The sequence below is a fragment of the Natrix helvetica genome, assembly GCF_964273705.1.
Source record: "Natrix helvetica genome assembly, chromosome: 5".
Lineage (NCBI taxonomy): Eukaryota > Metazoa > Chordata > Lepidosauria > Squamata > Natricidae > Natrix > Natrix helvetica.
The window spans coordinates 105,167,474-105,188,094 of NC_138551.1; positions in this window are offsets into that span (position 1 = coordinate 105,167,474).

Below are 20,621 nucleotides of genomic sequence, written 5' to 3' on the forward strand. Positions count from 1 at the left end.
ACAACAACAACAGGATAGAGTAGAGTAGAGTAGAGTAGAGTAGAGTAGAGTAGAATAGAATAGAAAATAGAATAGAATAGAATAGAATAGAATAGAATAGAATAGAATAGAATAGAATAGAATAGAATTCTTAATTGGCCAAGTGTGATTGGACACACAAGGAATTTGTCTTTGGTGCTTATGCTCTCACTATACATAAAAGACAAGATACATTCACCAAGAATCGTAAGGTACAACACTTAATGATAGGCATAGGTACAAATAAGCAATCAAATCATACTAGGAAACAATCAATATAAATGGTAAGGATGCAAGCAACAAAGTCACAGTCATACAGTCATATGTGGGAGGAGATGAGTGATAGGAACATTGAGAAGATTAATAGCAATAGCAGTCCAGACTTAGTAAATAGTTTAACAGTATTGACGGAATTATTTGTTTAGCAGAGAGATGGCGTGGTGCAGATGTTTTACAAGTAGAAGCAGAGGGCTCTAAATCTCAATGGGGTGCAAAATCAAGAAGCAATATGTTTTTTAAAAAAATTAAAAGGTTGTCTTAGAAAATCCCTCTGAGGAACGGAAAATAGCACCCTGAACTGAATTCATGTGTCCACAGCTGCCTTTCCTTCCATCCCCAAATCCCACGCCTACAGTTAGTTGGGCTTCTCCCCCCCCCAGGAAAAGCTTTCCAGCTTTTACCTCACAAACATTTTGATCCAATCACAAAAGCAATTTGAAACCATTTATTTCAATTTGCCCAATTCTCCCTCACAGACAAAACACAGAGCAAAGCATTTCCTATCATTGCTAAATAATCAGGGAAGCAAATTAAACATATCCAACAGATGTTGGATTCTGTTGCTTTTTTTGTGTCTCCTCCCGCCCTCCTTCAATTATTTACAACTAGTCATCAGGGGAAACTGCCCCTCCCCCCAAGAAAAAACCAGTCATTTTGAAGGGTTCTTATTTTGGAGGGGGGAGCATGCAATTCTCTCTGTCTTGGTTAATCTTGGATGTTGGAGATCACTGCACATTGCAGTCAACATTGTAGCATTAAGTCATACACCTCAATCAATCTTTTTTTACAGTAAGGATTGGTACAGAATTCCCAGTGGCAGGAAAGCCACTGTTTGATGCAATTAAACAGTGTCTGCCTTGGCTCTGTACATAACAAGTGAATTGTTGGCATTTAATACCTTAGATGAAACAGTAAATGAATTCATCTTCTTAGCTTCTAAAATAGACCAAAATGGTGATTGAGATCAGAAGGTGAGTAGCACTTGGAAGAACTGCAATGTCTACATGGATAAACACAACTCAAAAATATCACTTGAAGCCAAGATTGCCAAACAAAGGCTATCATAGTTTGGTCATGTTTCAAGGTCTTGATAACTATCTTTAAAGCGCTCCATGGCTTAGGACCTAGTTACTTGCGGGATCGTATTCTGCCCCATACATCCCTGCGACCAATTTGCTCGCACAGAGAGGGGCTCCTCCAGGTGCCGTCCGCTAGACAATGTCGTGGGGTGGCGCCTAGGAGTAGAGCCTTCTCTGTGGCAGGCCCAGCCCTGTGGAATGACCTCCCTCCGGATATTAGGAATACCTCTGACCTCCGCTCCTTCCGTATTAAGCTTAAGACCCACCTATTTCAAGCAGCTGGCCTGGCTCAACTTTGATCTAACCATATCGCTCCTGACGGGTTTTTAACTGGGTATTTTAATTATATTTAATTTCTAGGGGTTTTATATACTGTATTTTAATTGTTTTTATCAATCGTCCTCCTCCTTGTGTATGTTACAGTGTATGTCTTTACTATATGTTTGTTTTGTTTACATATTTATTTCGTATGTTTTGTTGTACGCCGCCCCGAGTCCTTCGGGAGAGGGTGCAGCTAAGAAATAAATATATTATTATTATTATTATTATTATGTCATGTGAGATGACACACTCAAAAAGTCACTCAGGCTGGGAAAAATAGAATAGAACAGAACAGAACAAACCTAACAGAATAGAATAGAATTCTTTATTGGACAAGTGTGATTGGACACACAAGGAATTTGTCTTTAGTGCATATGCTCTCAGTGTACATAAAAAGAAAAGATACATTCGTCAAGAATCCTAAGGTACAACACTTAATGATAGTCATCGGGTACAAATAAGCAATCAGGAAACAATCAATATCAATATAAATCGTAAGGATACAAGCAACAAAGTTACAGCCACACAATCATAGGAGGAGATGGGTGATAGGAACAATGAAAAGACTAATAGTAATAGTAATGCAGCCTTAGTGAATAGTCTGACAGTGGTGAGGGAATTATTTGTTTAGTAGAGTGATGGCGTTCAGGGAAAAACTATTCTTGTGTCTACTTGTTCTAATGTGCAGTGCCCTTTAGCATCTTTTGAGGGTAGGAGTTGAAACAATTTATGTCCAGGATGTGAGGGGTCTGTAAATATTTTCACAGTCCTCTTTTTGACTCAGGTGAAAAAAGGAGAAGGGGCCATCCTAGTACCCATTGGCTGGACACCATAGATGGTGTACCCATTGGCTGGACACTGAGATGACCATGGCAGAGCTGAAGGAGGTGGTGCGAGACAGTGAGGCATGGAGAGTGCTGATACACAGAGTGGCCGAGGGTCAGACATTTCTGAATAGATGATGATGATGATGATGATGATGATGATGATATCTTAGCATCAGTCAGTGGGAAAGAGGCATTATTGCCCCTGAACCCAACTTGCTGCTCAGTGTAAGAATTCAGGCTAAAGCATCTGCAGAACATTTCACTCTTAAATATTTTTTAAACACACTCAATGATTTCCTGCAGCTTAAAATCACTTCTCTATGTCAGTGATGGCGAACCTTTTCGGCACCGAGTACTTAAAAGGAAGTGTGCATGTGCGTGCCCATCTGGGCCATAACCTGGAAGAGGAACTACCCAGGACACATACACACCCCCAAAAGTGAACTTCCAGTTTCCAGCGTGCACATGCGTGCTGCTCAGCTAGTCTTCCGGGTTTCTGGTGCACATGCACACGCGATGATCAACTGGCCAGCGTACATGCACACACAGGAAATGGAAGACCAGTTCTTCCAGTTTCCAGCACTGCCACATGCACAAAGGACAGTTGATCATCATGCATGCATGCGCACCAGAAACCAGAAAGAGGAATGGGCGACACCACGCATGCCAGGCAACATGGCTCCGTGTGCCAGTTTGCCATCACAGCTCTATGTCCTTCATCAAGGCATAATATTCTTTAACTTATTTGAAGAAGGTTACTATATTGTCCCCGGTCATTTTTTCCCTAAAGCTATTGATTGATTATGTGCCATCAAATCTATGTTAACTGTTAGTGGTTTCAGACTTAGACCTTCACAAGCTGGCTCTTTAGGTCTTCCAAGGTTGCATCCGGTGGTGCCAAGACTAAGTCCACCACCTTGCTGGTGGTCATCCTCTTCCTTTCTTTGCCAGCATAATGGACTTCTCAAGGATTCCAATGCTATCAGCCATTGCTTTCCATTTCTCTTCATTGGACTGAAACGATAGTCCCCGATGATCTGAGGCTCTTCTCTAGCCTTCTAAGTGAATTGTGAAAATTAAAACTTATGGACATTTTGAAGACTTGGCTTATCCCCGTTTTTCATGGTATTTTAGTTGAAACTTTTAGGATTAGCTTATACGCTAATACATAGAGTAGTATCAGTTGATCTTACACCACCCTCCACTTTGAAGAAGAAAATAATTTCTTGCCAGGAACACATTTGGCAACAATCGTCTCTCAATAGATATCAAGATAATTACATATAACTTAAATATAATCCTAACTCTTTCAAAGATCTATATATGTCTTACAATTCACACAGAATGAATTTTTGCCAAGAGTCACTAATTTGGCTCCTTCTGGATCCATTAAATTACAATTTCCATCATTTCAGCAAGACAACAACTATGATAATGTAAATTTCCTAATAACTAAAAGTGCTAAATCTTTCCATAAGATTCAGAGATCAAATAATTCTTTCCAAAGCTTTTTTAATTGATATAATATGAACTAAATCCCTTCCTTCCTTCTTACCTCCCATCTTCCTTCCTTCCTTCCTTCCTATCTTCACCTCCCTCCACTCTCCTTTTTTTCTTTATTTCTTTCGTTCTTTCTTTCTTCATTCTTCTTTCTTTCTTAGAAATGAAAAAGATATCTTCCTATCACTTAAACAAGGTCACTTTCAGATATTTCTTTAGTTTTCCACAGACAAAAATGCCAATAAGTTATAGAAAGTCAAATTGTCAAATGCATCAGTTTACTTTGCTGTTTTCTGTTTTAATGGTGATTGTGAGGCATAAAAAGGGCAGTCAAAATTAAATTTATGGCATTCCTCGCTTGCCTATGGCGGACTGAAAATGCAATAAACTCTTCTGAAAATTGCAGTAATCCTTGTTCTATAAGTCTTTTAGCATCCAAGCACCTGTAATGTCTTTAGGTACAGTGAGCTCAAGATGATGGATGACATCCTTTTGTCCAAGATAACATTCCTGAGTCAAGAACGTTTTAGGAAATCTACTTTTTTAAAAAAATACTCACCCATTTTTTAAACTCAAACCAATTTACAAATTGATCCTTCCTCTGTATATGCAGTCCATTCTTTTACACAAAGATACACCTTCCTACTTCTATCAGGAAAAGAAGAAAAGAAAGGAATAGTGGACAGGGAATAAGAGGAAGGGGAGCTGCTCTCAGAATGATAACAGGGAAACGAAACTCAAGATGGATGAGAAGAAAGAAAAGGTAGCTAGACCAAGAAATAAGCAATGTTTGGGCATTACAAAATGGGTATATACTCACTAGGCAAGCACCCCATTCCCCATCAGCAATTAGTGTTGATGTTTGTATCTACTGTAAGTACCATGTTTCCCTGAAAATAAGACAGGGTCTTATTTTCTTTTGACCCACAAAATAAGCACTTGGCCTTATTTTCATGGAGGTCTTATTATTTTTGAGGTGCAGGAGGAGGCGAGCGTGGTCACCTCATGGCTGCTGCTGTGTTGCAATATTTTTGGGGAGGTCTTATTATTTTTGAGGTGCAGGAGGCAGCGAGTGTGGTTACCTCATGGCTGCTGCTATGTTGCAATATTTTCTGGGAGGGCTTATTGTAGTGCATGTGCTCAAAAACCTGATTGGGTTTATTATCCAGGGAGGTCATGGGAAAGAATTCTAGACAAACTCCACCTCAGCCTGGCCATTGGATGGTGGTCCTATCACCATGATTTGGATGGATGTCTAGTTCCCTGGGTGAAGGAGTAATCCCTAGTCCACCTGATGTTCAAAGAGTTACTTCATTATTCACATTTAAATCATGAGTGGTAGAAAGTATAGCAATAGCAATAGCACTTAGGCTTATATATCTCTTCACAGTGCCTTTACAGCCCTCTCTAAGCGATTTACAGAGTCAGCATATTTGCCCCCAACAATCTGTGTCCTCATTTTACCCACCTTGGAAGGATAAAAGGCTGAGTCAATCTTGAGTTGGTGAGATATGAACTGCCAAATTGCAGGCAGCCGGCAGGCAGCAGAAGTAGCCTGCAGTACCGCACTCTAACCACTGCACCACTGAGGCTCTATTGCACCATGTGAACTTATTGCACGTTGTGCTGGCCTCACAAGTCAATCCTACTATATTGTTGTAGAGTTATGTTTTGTTTCATTCAGGAGTCTGACAGCCCATGGATAAGAACTGTTATTCAGCCTGTTTGTGTGGCTGCCTATGCTTCTATATCTCCTTCCAGATGGTAGGAGAATAACGAAGGGCTAAATGGGCTGTGAGTTGTCCCTGTGGATTTTCCTCCCTCTTCTAAGGCAGTGAGCCCTAGAGATCTCCTCTAGTGGTGTCAGGGGGCAGCCCACGATGTTTTGTGCTGTGCTCACCACACTCTGTAATGTCAAGCCAGCATACCAAAAGATAATGCAATGAGTGAGGACGCCTTCTATTGTGGACGAGTAAAAGGAAGTCATCAGTTGTTGTTCCACTTTATTTTTTCACAAGACCCTGAGGAAGTGGAGTCTCTGTTGGGCCTTTCTGGCCACCTGGGCCGTGTTGATTTTCCAGCTGAGGTCTTCATTGAGAATCTGCAGGGTCCTTTCAAACCCCACAGGAAGAGCTCTTTTGAAAATCATACAAGCATTTCAGAAGTCCAATATATTGAGAAAATAGAAATGAGTGAAACAGATAGAGTCTCTGTTCAGGGAATTGAAGCGAGGTGAAGACTGAATGAAGAGCATTAGGAGTGAATCAGGATGAGGATAAATCAGTGTAGGAAGGAATTAGCAGTTAATGAGAAACTGCCTATGAGTGCTTTAGATTGTTTGAATAGTTATTCTCAAGTGCTTTAATAACTAGAAAATTCCACTGCATATGATGTGTGTCCTAGTATCTGGTGCTTGAGAATATTTATTTTATTTATTTATTAAATTTATGTTGCCCCTCTCAATGATAATGTGACTCTGTATGTAGTATAGTCAATCATACATTGGAATTTTGTAAGGTCAGTGTTTCAATTCCTCTAGAACAGCGGTTCTCAAACTGTGGATCGCGACCCCTTTTGGGGTGGAACGATATTTTCACAGGGGTCGCCGAGGAGCTTCCTGCGGAGAGGCTGGAGAGAAACCGGCCCGAAGGGAAGGAGCGGCTCGGGTTCCCCATGTGGCGGAAGGAGAGGTGGGGGGGAAGTAGGAGGCAGATTGGAGGCGAGGAAGGGGAAAAGAGAGATGCATGAAGCACAGAGGATGCTGGGAAATCAGCTTGCTCTGAGTGATGGAGGTTGATGGGCAGAGCTACAGAAACCAAGAGGTACCATTTCTGAGGTGTAAAACAAGGCGGGGAAAATAAAATAAAATAAAGGAACATGGGATGCCCGTACAGTGAGATTCCCTATTAAGACTGTTATCCATGCTTAGCATGGGTAACAGTCTTAATAGGCTTTGGCCCCTCTCCTGCGGCTCCCTGCTGACCCAATCATGCAATCTGCTCTCTGCTCCGAGAAGGCACGAGCCTCTCACCTGCTTTTGTGATTCCACATCCTTCGCAGGCAACTCAGTGTCGGGAAGAGCTCCAGCCCTTTTCTCGCGCTCATCTCTTACGCACACACATGCAAGTAAAATACCCTCCTGGGCCAGGATCAAGGCAGAGGGGACAATGACTCTCCTCTGTCTCTCGCCACTGCGCAATGAAGTGAGTAATTGGGTATGCAGCGCAGGAGACTCCTCAGCGCCAGACTCAGGTCAGCGAGAGCCATGGTCCCCTTTGTGTTGGCTCAGGAAGGAGGAGGATTGGAAGCAGCAGCAGCAACTGGTTGAGTGCAGGAAGGGAAGCACTCCAGTTCTGCTGTGCTGCATAAGGCTCTTCTTCTGCAGGGCTCTTGAACTCTTCCCTCTCTGCATCCAGAGAGGGCTGCTCCAGCTCTTTCCTGAGTCAACATGAAGGGGACCGACCTTAGTCTGGCGCTGAGGAGTCTCCTGCACAGTGCAGCCAGCTACTCACTTCCCAGTGGCGGCAGCGGAAGGAGTCGCTGTCCCTGCCACCGTGATCCCAGCCAAGGAGGGTATTTTGCTTTCACATGCAAGAAAGAGATGAAAGAGAAAAGGGGAGTAAGAGAGAGAGAGAGAGAGAAATGAAAGAGAGATGGAAGGAGAGAATGGGAGAGAGGGAAAATAGAGGGAAACAGATTAGAGGGAGAAGGGGAAGAGGGAGAAAGAAATGAAAGAGAGCTGAAGGGAGAGAATGAGAGAGAGGGAAAAGAGAGGGAAACAAATCAGGGGAAAGAAAGGAGAGAAAAGAAAGAAAGAAACTTTCTCAGACTCATGACGAAAGCAATGGCAAGCTAGATCTCTTGCCAAGAAAACTGTAGTTTGCTAGAAGGCACAAATTGGAAGCAAGTCTGATTTTTTAAAAAGAAAATAAAAGAGATGGCAAAAAAAGCATCTGAAAATAAGATTATTTATAATTTGGGATAACGTATTATATTGTCAAACTCAAAAGAAATCAAAATATATATCCTATTGCTGTTAGTACAATCTTGCCAGCTTCTAGCAACTTAGAGTTCACTATGAAAAGATTACAGAGAAGCAATTTCCTACAATTAATAACTTTATTTTGGATTTGCTATCGTATTCAATGAGAAAGAAAGAAAAAGAGAGAAAGGGAGGAAAAGAAAGGAAGGAAGGAAGAAGAGAAAGGGAGAGGAAAAATAGAGAAAAACAGAAATGAGAGGGAGGGGGAGAGGAGAGAGAGAGAGACCCTATTCCCACAGAAAACTCTGAGCCATGGTAGGCATGTCGGGGGGGGGGATGTCACATGACTGGGTGGGAGTGATGTGGAGTTGGCCACACCCAGCCAGGTTTTGTGGCTCCTGGTGTTACATAGTAGCAATGAAAATAATTTTATGGTTGGAGGTCACCACAACATGAGGAACTGTATTAAAGGGTCACAGCATTAGGAAGGTTGGGAACCACTGCTCTAGAACATAGAATATAGAACATAGAACAATAGAGTTAGACGGGATCTTGGAGGGCTTCTAGTCCAACCCACTGCTCAAGCAGGAGACCCTATACCAGTGATGGTGAACCTTTTGGATATTGAGTGCCCAAACCGCAACGCATGTGCATGTGTGCATGCCAGAGTGCCGGAGTGCCCAAAACCTGAAGAACTGCTGGCCAGCATGCACATGCCTTTTTTGGCTGTTTTCAGGCTATTTTTCAGGCTGTATTCAGCCCCGAAAATGGCCCAAAAATGCCCTGAAAATGGCCCTGAAGATGGCCTGAAAATGGTCCAGAAAATGGTCCCAAAACCAGGCTGTTTTGGGGGCATTTTTGGCCATTTTTCCAGCTGTTTTCTGGTGCTCCAATGCCCGCCAAGACCAGCTGCCAGAAACCAGAAGAGCAGCTGGTGATGGCACGCGTGCCCACAGAGAGGGCCATAGGTTCGTCATCATGGCCCTTTACCATTTCAGATAAATGGTTGTCCTGTCTTTTTTGAAAGCCTCCAGTGATGGAGCTCCTACAATTTCTGAAGGCAAGCTGTACCATTGGTTGATTGCTCTCCCTCTATTTTCTCTCTCTAATTGTCTGTCTGTCTATTTACTGTCTACCTAACTGGACATAGGAATCCATAAGAAGCCACAACAATGTCAGCATTATGTCATTCCCATCATAGTGTCCCCATAATTTGCACAATGACATCAGGACATAGATGATTGTCCTCAGCAAGTGTCTTCATAGTCAACTAATATTTCAGATTGCTGCAGTAATGATCTCAAAACAGTTTAATTTAATAGCTGGAAAAAAAGGAGATTTGAGACTATCATCAGTGCTGTGTGCTTAGCAATAGCTAGCCGAAATGATAATCCAACATATTTCAAGTAGGAAGATTCCTTACCACATAAACAGCTGACTCTCTGGTGAAAGAAATCAAGTAAGAATCCCTTCCAATATTGAAAAGAGTCCCAGGGCCTCCAACCTGTCCCTATAAGCCAAGTGTTCTCCAAAAATATTGGGTCAAAAACAAATCAGTTCAAGTCCTCTACCATTTTCCAAACAGTGCGGAATCTTCATGTCTAAATCAATGCCCCGATTTTCATCTCGCCAGCTTCTCCTTATATTGCACAGTGTTCTCCCTTAGGCCTCTTCACGCTGCCTTGGGAGTTTGCACGGGTGCTGTGTCTTCAGTACATTTAGCAAATAGCACAATTAATTATCAGTGCCATCCAGATCAGTCCCTATTTCCCGAGCAGTGTATTTCATATATCCCGCATCCCCAAAGCCAACTATGGAGGGACATGTCAGTGGAGGGACCGAAGCCATTCTCCGAAATGAGGGCAGCATGAAAGCTCAGCCTAATTAGATTTATTTGAGTTGCAGATGAGCAGTTGACTTAAAAGGGGAGTTTCGTGCTTCTTGGAGGGTTTAACATAGCTCCAGGATCTTCTCTATCTGTCTTTTTCCCAAAGCAAAGCTGGCAATCCAGAGTTGCCTTTATAGAAATAAATGGGATGACAACTTCAAGCGTGATTTTGCTGCTCATTGATTTATCCTTGGAAATCTATACATAATATTTTATCTGCCTTTGGGCCTCCTGGGTCCTTGCTGTAGGCTCTGGGACAAGATTTAAAAGTCACAATCAAGTGAAATTTTGGACTTGCGATGACAGTGATTGCTTATTTTTAAGAAAATGTAACATGGGCAGGATTATGCTCAGAGTGCTTCAGGGTAGAGAGAGAAGCAGGAGCAATTAGCATCAAAACGTGAGATGAGGAATTAGACATGATTTAACCTTGTTCTGACTCCCTTGTACTACTTACTCTTAACTTTAGTCATGCAGACTTAAAGTGAACTTCTTTATTACCATTTTCAAAATCTTCCGCTATTATAAAGTTTGATATTTTCAACATTTTTGGAGATAAGATGATGAGAGGTTTCTAGACTGTCCTTTCTTACTTTTTTTTTAAAAAAACCCTCCCTTTTAATACCCTATTCTGGGTAGAGTTGGAGTGACTGGGTGGAGTTGAGAGTTTACTGGCCGGATGCCCTTCCTGACACCATGTGGAGTTCACAGCAGATACATTTTCTTTGCACCGTAGGAGAGAAACATTTGTTGCTACCTAAGATTGAACTGTCAACCTTCTGAGTGGGAGGCGAGCATCTTCACCACTAAGCCACCACACTGCTCATACAGCCTTTTTATACCTCACTTGGAAATGGTGCTACCTCAAATGGTCAAGCACTTACAGAGGGACCCCACTGTTCTTGGAACATTTGTTGTAAGTCAGAAGAGCTGATCACCTAAGGGTCTTTACAAGTTGGACATTTTCTTTGCATTTTTGAGAACATTAAAAGAATTATGAGTTTGAAGCATACTGTCAGGCCTGCAGCCATCTTTTCTTTTGGATCTTTGGTCTGCCACACTTTCTATTATTCTACAATGCATTTTCTATTGTGGGAAATCGCTTTGTAACAGTCCAGGGGCGATACTAACTCCAAATTGCAGGCAGTGAGATTTGAATGCACCCCTGTGCGTTACAATGGTTTGGGCCTTTGCTGTAGCGCCATCTACAGGCAATTTTTGGTATTCCTGCGCCATGTCCAATTTAGTGAATACTTTGCCGGGGCCTAAAGAATGTAATAAATGCTGTACAATGGGTATAGGGTAAGCTCTTTGTTGTAACACTTCATTGATTGTGCATTTGTAGTTCGCGCAGATGCTGACAGACCTGTCAGATTTGACAGGTATCACTATAGGGGTCTCCCAGTGTGCATGATCAACGAGCTCTAGGATTCCCTGGCCTACAAGCTTGTCAATTTCCAGATCAATTTTTGGGCGGAGAACGAAAGGTACTCTCCTGGGTTTTCGCCTTATTGGAGCTATGTTGGGCTCCAAATTAAAAGAGATTGGAGTCCCCACATACTTACCCAGACCGGTGCCAAAGATGTCCTCGAACTCCTTAAAAATTGCTTCAACGCTCTCATCTTTCAAGACATTGATACTGGTCACTTCTAGGCCCAGGGCTTCGAACCAGTCAAGCCCCAGGAGGCTCTGCAGGTCACCGCTGACCACCTTCACTGGGAGCTGGACGCTGTATTTCTTGAATTGCACCTGGAAGGTGCCCTGGTCCATGATGGGGACTCGGTTCCCCTGGTAATCATGAAGGCGGATGTCAGGGGTGCGTAGATGCTGCTTCTTCAGGCTAGGGATAGCTCGCTTGAGCGTGGACCATGGCATGATGGTCAGTGATGACCCCATGTCGATCTCCATCTCGCATGGAGAGCCCTTGATGAGGACTGTGACCTTCAGCTTTTTTGGCCATCTAGTGCGGACTTGGCCGATTGAGGTGTGGTATGTGACTCTGGTGTCGCCCTCTGAGCACCATGGTGGCTTCTGCCATGCCTTTGGTTGGGCCTTTGCTGGCAGTTAGCTCAGCTTCTTGGCTACCAGGTCGTCGTGGGGTGCTCGCTTCTGCAAATTTTGGCAATGTGCCCCTTTCGCTCACAGCACTGGCAGATAGCGTTGCGGAAATGGCAAGCCAATGGGCATGGTCTCCTCTGCAGCTAGCATGGCAGCTGTCATCTTTTTCACCTTCTGAGCGCTCGGCCTCTGCAGCCTTGCGATGTACGTGTGTGTGCTTTTGTGAGTCTTGTGTTTCTGTTGACTTGACGGCCGATTCTGATTCCCTGGCTTCATCCAAGGCAATTTGTAGAGTGAGGTTAGATTTGGCGAGTAACCTCCTCTGTAAATTAATGTCCCACACACAAGAATCAGCTCGTCAAGGTCTCAGAACTCGCAGTACACTGCGGCCTTTCGTAGTGCTGCAACATATTTGTTGATTGATTCACCTTCCTTCTGGTTGCGAATATTAAATTTGTGCCAGTGGGCATGCTTAGACGGCTTGGGGGCGTAGTGGGTCCTCAGCATCTGCTGGAGCACTGACCAAGCAACCGATTGTAGCGGCATCGGCTCTGACAGGTCTTTGGCAGTTTTGAACACTTCCCATCCACAGTAACTGAGGAACATGTTCTTCTTGCGGCCTTCAGAAAGGCCCATGAGGTCATTCAAGGAAGCAGTCGAACCTCACCACATACGAGTCCCAATGCTCGGTGACTGGGTCATATGGAGTCGGTGGGGCATGCATGGCCATTTTGTGTTCTGAGGGCATTTTGAGTTTGCCGCTCCAAAATGGCTGCTCGAAGCCACGCTGAGCTCCGGGCTGGATTTACTTGCTGGATTGCTCCGCTCTTTTTGGTTTGCCTAGTTGCCTTCCAATCCCACCCTCGTCGGCAGTGTTAGATCGGGTAAAGGAAAGGCACACAAGGCTAAAAGGCAACAACAGCTCTTTATTGTAATAGAACAAGTATGTACAATCCAGCAAAGGTTGAGTCTGACAGCAGCCCTTTTATAGGGAGCTGTCAGACCCTTCGACCAATGAGACTAAACCTCTGTTCCAGTGGGTGGAAACCACTATAACTGAAGCTAGTATCTAACAAGTACTGTATAAATCTTATTGTTTTTTAAGATGATGTTACAGTATGTGAGTAGACCAGTGGTGGGATTCCAAATCTTTTCCTACTGGTTCTATGAGAGTGCACTTCGCACTTGCGGTTTGAGTGCATGCACAGCACTCAAAAACTGTCCTCACTGTCAGCACTGGTGAGCTGAGCTGTTTTTTAGCTGAGCTGAGGCGCAGCAATCAACTCTACCATGCAAATCACCTGAGCTAGAAAAGAAGGGAATATAAGACAGGGAACGCTGGAGACGGGAGGGCGGGGCCAACCAGAGGTGCTATTTGCCTGTTCTCTGAGCTACTCAAAATTTCCACTACTGGATTGCCCGAACCAGTCCGAACTGGCTAAATCCACCTCTGGAGTAGATATATACTCCCAAATTCTACCATCACTTCCTAAATTTCAGGTTACCTTAAAACACAAAATATGTACAGCTTTAACACCTACATATTTATTTCCCTAAGTGCAGAGCGAAGCCATTTTTTTCAACCTGTTATATGCGGGTCCCCTGCCTGCTCAGAATTCTGTTTTGTTTTAGATTTTACCTAATAAGCAAACCTTTATTTGGGTGTAGTGTATATTTAGATTGCCAATATTTTCCTCCTACCTAAGTAGTGCTGGAGGCATTTCCTCTGGCATATCTTTTTTCTCTTTTTTCCCAAAAGGAGAAGAAAAAGAGGACTTATTGTACCGTCAGTTGACTTGTGGTGAGACTCTCAGCAAAGTAGAATAGTTGAGAACAGGAAGGGTTAAATGCTTCTAGTTCACCAGTCTTATTTTGGAATATTTAAGAAATATGCATTTGCACTTTCTACCAGTCTGCTTTGATGTGATCCAAGACAGACCAAGATGACATTTCTAAACATTGGCAAAGAACCAGATGATTTTGATTGAAATGTCTCTAAACTATCACTGTCAAGGACTTCAGAGAAGTGTGGTAGAAAGGTCTGACTATTGCAAAATAATCTATCGCTGACCTGTAGAGATGCTGTGAAATTTTCATGGTTTGCTGAATTTTTCGGACTATAAGATGCACCAGGTTTTTGAAGAGGTAAATAAAAAAAAAGATTTTGCACTATGCAGACCTCCTGAACCCTCTACACACCTTGGGGTTTTTTTTTTTTTTAAAAATGGGGCATGCAGAGTTTGAGAGGCCTGAAAAGTGCTCCTAGGGGCTGGGGGGAGGCAAAAATGAGTAAAAAATGGCCCGTTTTTGGCAAAAACATGCCTGGTTTCTTTTTGCAAAAAAGGGGCATACATAGCTTTTAGGAGGCTTGTAGAATGCTCCTGGGGACTGGGGGGGGGCAAAACGGGCACTTTTTTTCAAAAAACAAGGAATGTATAGCCTTTGGGAGTGTTCCTGGGGCTGGGGGGGGGGGGCAAAACCGATCAAAAATACTGCCTGTTTTTCGCTCATTTCTGCCTTCCCCAGCCCCCAGGAGTACTTTGCAGTCCTCCCAAAACCTCTGCACGTCCATTTTTGCAACTGGGGCAGGGTTTCAGGAGACCAAAAATGCAAAGATGCACCCAAATTTCCACCCTCTTTTTTGGGGGGGAAAGGTGCGTCTTGTACTCTGGAAAATATGGTATCTTCATGACTGACTACTTCTTCTTCTTCTTCCCAAGCCAGGATGCATCTACATATGTCAGGACTACAAATTCCAACCAATTTAGCCTGACTCAATATTCTAGTCTCCAAAATTCTAAGCAATGGGTCTTCTGATTGGGACATTTGGTTAGACATCTGGAAGCTGCCCACTTTGAGAAAGATAGATCTAAATAGGAAAGCAGCCTATTAAAATGCCAGCAATGTTGGAATGTTGAAGCAACATCCACATTCTGTTTCTACTCTGTTTTCTAGAATATTCAAACTCCCAAATGAAGGTGAATGTACGTCTCCCAGGATAATGTTGCAGGACACAATTTGGGTCTGTCACTAGATCCCGAGGTTTAATCTTACAAGCTCATGCTGGAGCCCATCCTCAGGGAGGAAGCTAACCACCAAATTGCAAGAACCCAAGTGAGTGGTCAGATGAGTTGACCCAAACTCATTGATAGCTTCACATTGCAATGAACAAGGACACACATTCAATTTTGCAGTTACTAAGATTGTTGGATGAGCAGGCAAAAAAAAAAAAACCAGCCAGTGATTGAAGCCTGGACAATTAGCCCCTCCTCAGCCAACAGGAGTGTTGATTTACCACCAACTTATCAAGTACTTAGGAGGTGAGGGCTGGAAAGCACAATGAAACAATAACCAACGATTTAATAGCCAGCCATCAACACCCCAATCAACATCTAAAAAGCCACACACAACAAGCACACATAAATACCATACACAGAACAGCACACTCTCTCTGCTAGAGAGAAGTTCCTTGAAGATGGGCCACAGCATGAGTCTGGAAGATCAGAAGACAAAAACCACCAGTCCTTGTGACCAATCCAGATTGGATCCTATTCAAGGTCCATTTGAACAGAATTCCTGGTGGAAGCTAATGCTTGTCTCACTCTGAGCTAGAATCTCATCACTCTCTGGTGTGGTGCTAATTCCAATTCACCTCTCAGAAAGCAGAAGGAATATTTTGCACCAAGGCTCACATTTGCAAATGCAGGGGACAACATTCAGCAGCCCAAAAGAGGGCGGTGAGAAGCAGCAGAAAGAATATACAGTATGATTATTCCTCTTTCCTTCCCTCCCTTTGCTTGACTTCCTACAGTGAAAATGCTGCAGCATCTGGGTAGATAATGGAAAGAAGATGTTAATCTTGATTGCAGACATCATGCCTGACTTCTAAAGGTCCAAGTTTATTCCAGGCATAGCAAGTTAGCAGAATTGGAATGACTGTTTTCTGCCTGAAGCTCCAGAAAATCACAGTCTGATTAAGCAGTACTAGAGTAGGAAGACCTGTAGCCTTTGTAATAAGAATTTTATAAAAGGTTTATTTTATTTTTGGAAAAATGGTAAGAGAAGAAAGATTGGGTGACAAAAATACAGAATGTTGCTAAAAGATTTCCAAAGAATTCTACTGATTTAGACTTCAATATTCTCCAATATGCTTTCTGCCTTTGCAAAGAATCATTTTTAGCACACACACGCACAGACAAAAATCCTTCAGGAAAGCATTATCTGCAACCCTCTTTTTTTCCCCCTGGTGTGACTCTCTGTTATAGATGGCTTGCCCCAGTTCTTCTTCAAAATGCTTTGCAAGCCTGCAGTTCAGTGGTAGTAATAACTGTGCAAGAGACTTCGAAGCTTTGATGTTTGCTTGGAGGCTATACTATTAAAAATCTCTTGCTTGGGTTCTCTCACTCTCACGCTCTCTCACTCTGTGTGTGTGTGTGTGTTTGTGTGTGTGTGTGTCCCCTTCCCCTCCCCCCTCTCTGTCTCCCTCTCTCTCTTTCCCTCTCTCTCCCCGTCTCCTTCCCTCCCTCTCTCTCTCTTTGTCTCTTTCTCTCCCCCCTCCCCCTCCCCCTGTCTCCTCTCTCTTTCCCTCTCTCTCTCTCTCTTTCTCCCTCCCTCTCTCCCTCCCTCTCCCTCTCTCTTTCCCTCTCTCCCTCTCCCTCCCCCCTCTCTCTTATACTGCCTGGAGTGACAGAGACCACTCATCTTTCAAGACACGTGTGACATCAGCAAACTGATGGCCTGAATCAGATGGTGTGACAATGACCTCCTTAGATCCCCTTTGCGGTAGACAAGCACATCTTCATTTACTGGGTTTCTTTTTCCTCCATATCTTGATAAATACGAGTGAACTTCTTTTGTTGAAGCTACATTATCCATTCTTACACCGTGTGTTTATCTAGTCTGATTTATGAGACTAAACGTTTTTTTAAAAGCCAAGAAAATTCTAAATACTTTGGAGTGGGATTACCTTTGGGACTTTCTTCCTTTATATGGTTCTGTTTGCATACTCTGAATTCCAAGGTTCTCCTCCCAAATATTTAATTGTTGGTGGCAAAGCAGGGGTGAGGTGTTGACTGTGGGTTCTTCTAAATAGTGGCATTTAACCTTTGCAGCTTATCTTATTCCTTCATAAACAGGGGTTCATAAAAGTTGAAAGTTTTTAGTTTGTGATGGGTTTCATGAGAATTATTTTTCTATCCCAACGCTTGAGTGAAAACTCAAAATATTTAGGAGGAGCACTTACTTTTCGAATCTGGTCTATCTGCATTTCCTGGTAAAATACATGGGAAAATCCCATTGGCAGAAAATTCCACTTAGGGTTAGGGTTACTTTGGACTGAAAAATGTCTCTGCTGGGGACAAATCAAAATCAATCTTGAGGTGAATCTGACTCTTGAGGAGGACATCTTGCATGGCGAGGAGATCTTTTCATCATGGATCATTCAATGGAGACTAATTTTGGAGTTTAGCTTCCCCCATACATTCCTTTAACCATATATCACAACAGGACAAAGTTCAAATCAAATAATGCATTGTTGAAGTTATGCAGAGTTTGTTTAACCAATATCACAAATTTGAGTTGTTGTTAGTTGCAAAGTCATGTCCAACCTATTGCCCCCATGGACAATGTTCCTCCAGGCCTTTCTGTCCTCTACCATCCTCTAGAGTCCATTTAAGCTCACGCCATCCAGCCACCTCATTCTCTGCCGTCCCCTTCTTTTGCCCTCCATCTTTCCCAGCATGAGGCTCTTCTCCATTGAGTCCTTCCTTCTCATTAGGTGGCCAAAGTATTTGAGTTTCCTCTTCAGGATCTGACCTTCTAAAGAGCAGTCAGGGTTGACCTCCTCTAGGACTGACTGGTTTGATCGCCTTGCAGTCCAAGGGACTCACAGGAGTCTTCTCCAGCACAATAGTTCAAAGGCCTTAATTCTTTAGCGCTCAGTCTTTCTTATGGTCCAACTTTCACAGCCATACATTGCAACTGGGAAGACCATAGCCTTGACTATACACACCTTTGTTGGCAGGGTGATGTGCTTTTTGGAAACTAAATTTGAGTAGCTTTCCTCAAATTAATTATCTAGAAATATGTCTACAAATTGTAGAGTTGCCAAGGTTGGAGACCCCTGTTCTAGAGTATTCATATTCAGTCACAAATGACCTGGGATCAGATGTCTTCAATATAGTGTTCCAAACTTAACTTACGTTGCAGAAAGAATTGATGCGGTTGTGGAGAGATGGACCTTTTGCTGCCATTCACCAGCAAAAATCAGTCTAGACTTCTGCCTGGTAGTTGGCACTCCTACACTGCAGTGAGTAAACTGATCACCACAGTCAAATCTTCAGTGAAGATGATGAGAGGCCAGACCTTATGCAGCCTCCAACTTAATGCAGAAGGAGAATGGCAAGGAAGTGTCACCATTAAAGTCTCCCGCCCTACTCCAGGAAAAAAGATCCACAGCCTTTATGAATGCATATTTTGTTCAGATTTGTGCTCAGCTGTGAAAGAAATGTCAGTTGTCTGTGCATGAGCATTTACAAGTGCCCAAGTGAACAGACAAAAGCAACTGTTAAAATGTCATCTATCACCCCGAGTATAGCAATGCAGATTTGAACACAACTATTTTTTTCCAGCCCTCTCCAGCTGACAGCCGAACAGACGCCTTATTCATGTTACAGCCATTCCAAAATGGTTGATTGACCAAACATTCATCATTGCTTTGTAAAAATCACAGCAGCCCTGTTTTTTTTCCAAGATGAGAAATCTAACAAAGCCATTCCAGAGTGCAGGACATGCCAACTTATTCCATAGGAAAAGAATGTCAACCGAAAACCAACTACTCTGATTGGGAAGGCTGGTTGCTGATTAGTCCTGAAATTAACTGATGAGGACAGCAAGCTAAAAAAAATGATGCAGGGGGCATGAAGGCGGGCAAATTGCATATGTGTGCAAAAGGGCTGGGGCTTGCATTTTAAAGGCGTGGCATTGCTTCTATCCAAGGTATCACATTTGTAGATTCACCTTGCTGAGGATGAAGTGGGGGTAATAATGTATATCTCGTCCATTTCATAGCATGTTACTTGTGCTCTCAAGAGATACCTGGCTTATTTTGGCTTGTTTTATTATTTTATTTTATTATTCTAATCCTGCCTTTATTATTTTTGCAAATAATTCAAGGTGGCAAACATATCCAACATACCTTCCTCCTTCTATTTCCCCTACCAAAAACAATCCTGTGCAGTGGGTTGGGCTGAAAGATAGAGATTTGGCCCAGTCATCCAGCTGGCTTTCCTTCCTAAGGCAGGATTTGAATTAGCTCTCTCTTCATGCAGAAATTGATGGAATATTGAGAATGAAATGGACATGTTCTGATCAGGGCCCTATAAAATCAGGTCTTTTCTAGGACTGCTATAGTTTATCGAGTACTAGCTGATAACTTGACATTGTCTGAGTATTTATTTATAGGTTGACCAAATAATATGTCCAAACCAAGCATAATTTCTAATGTTGGATTTTCCCCTTTGCCAGAGTGAGCCCCCTTGTGGAATATGGTTTTCTGCCTGCATGGTCTTCTGTGATGAGCCGAGGGACAGAAAGAGGGAGTAGTGAACTTCCTCCCATATTTGGGCATGCCAGGGGTTGTAACACAAATACATACCTATTTCCCTGGCTCAACTGATAAGGAGGCGAGCCTGTGGCTTAGTGGCTAAGAGTCCTGCCTAAGATATAATACAGCCCAGGTTCAAATCCCAGTAAGGGTATGGCTAGCTGATGAGAGCTAATTAGCTCGAAATAGATCTATACTAGTCGCCCTTTATTTATTTATCAGTACAAATAACACACACACACACACACACACACACACACACACACACACACACACACATATATATATATATATATATATATATATATATATATATATATATATATATATATATATATATATATGTTGTAATTGTACTGATAAGTAAATAAAGGGAGACTAGTATAGATCTATTTCGAGCTAATTAGCTCTCATCTAATTGGCTAAGTGACTAAAACTCCTGCCTAAGATATATACAGCCCGGGTTCAAATCCCAGTAAGGGTATGGCTAGCTGATGAGAGCTAATTAGCTCGAAATAGATCTATACTAGTCTCCCTTTATTTATTTATCAGTGCAAATATAATACAAATATAAAAAGACAACATTAAAAATAAAAATATGGTTTTCTGCCTGCATGGTCTTCTGTGATAAGCTGAAGGACAGAAAGAGGGAGTAGTGACCTTCCTCCCATATTTAGTCATACCAGGGGTTGTAACACAAACACATACTTATTTCCCTGGCTCAGCTGATAAAGGAGGAGAAGCCTGTGGCATAGTGGCTAAGACTCTTGCCTAGTGTATAATACAGCCCAGGTTCGAATCCCAGTAAGGGTATGGCTAGCTGATGAGAGCTAAATAGCTCAAAATGGATCTATACCAGTCTCCCTTTATTTTATCAGCACAAATACAACACAAATATAAAAAAGGCAACATTAAAAATAAAAATATGGGTTTCTGCCTGGATGGTTTTCTGTGATGAGCCGAAGGACAGAAAGAGGGAGGAGTGAGCTCCCTCCCATATTTGGTCATACCAGGGGTTGTAAAACACACACACACACACACACACACACACACACACACACACACA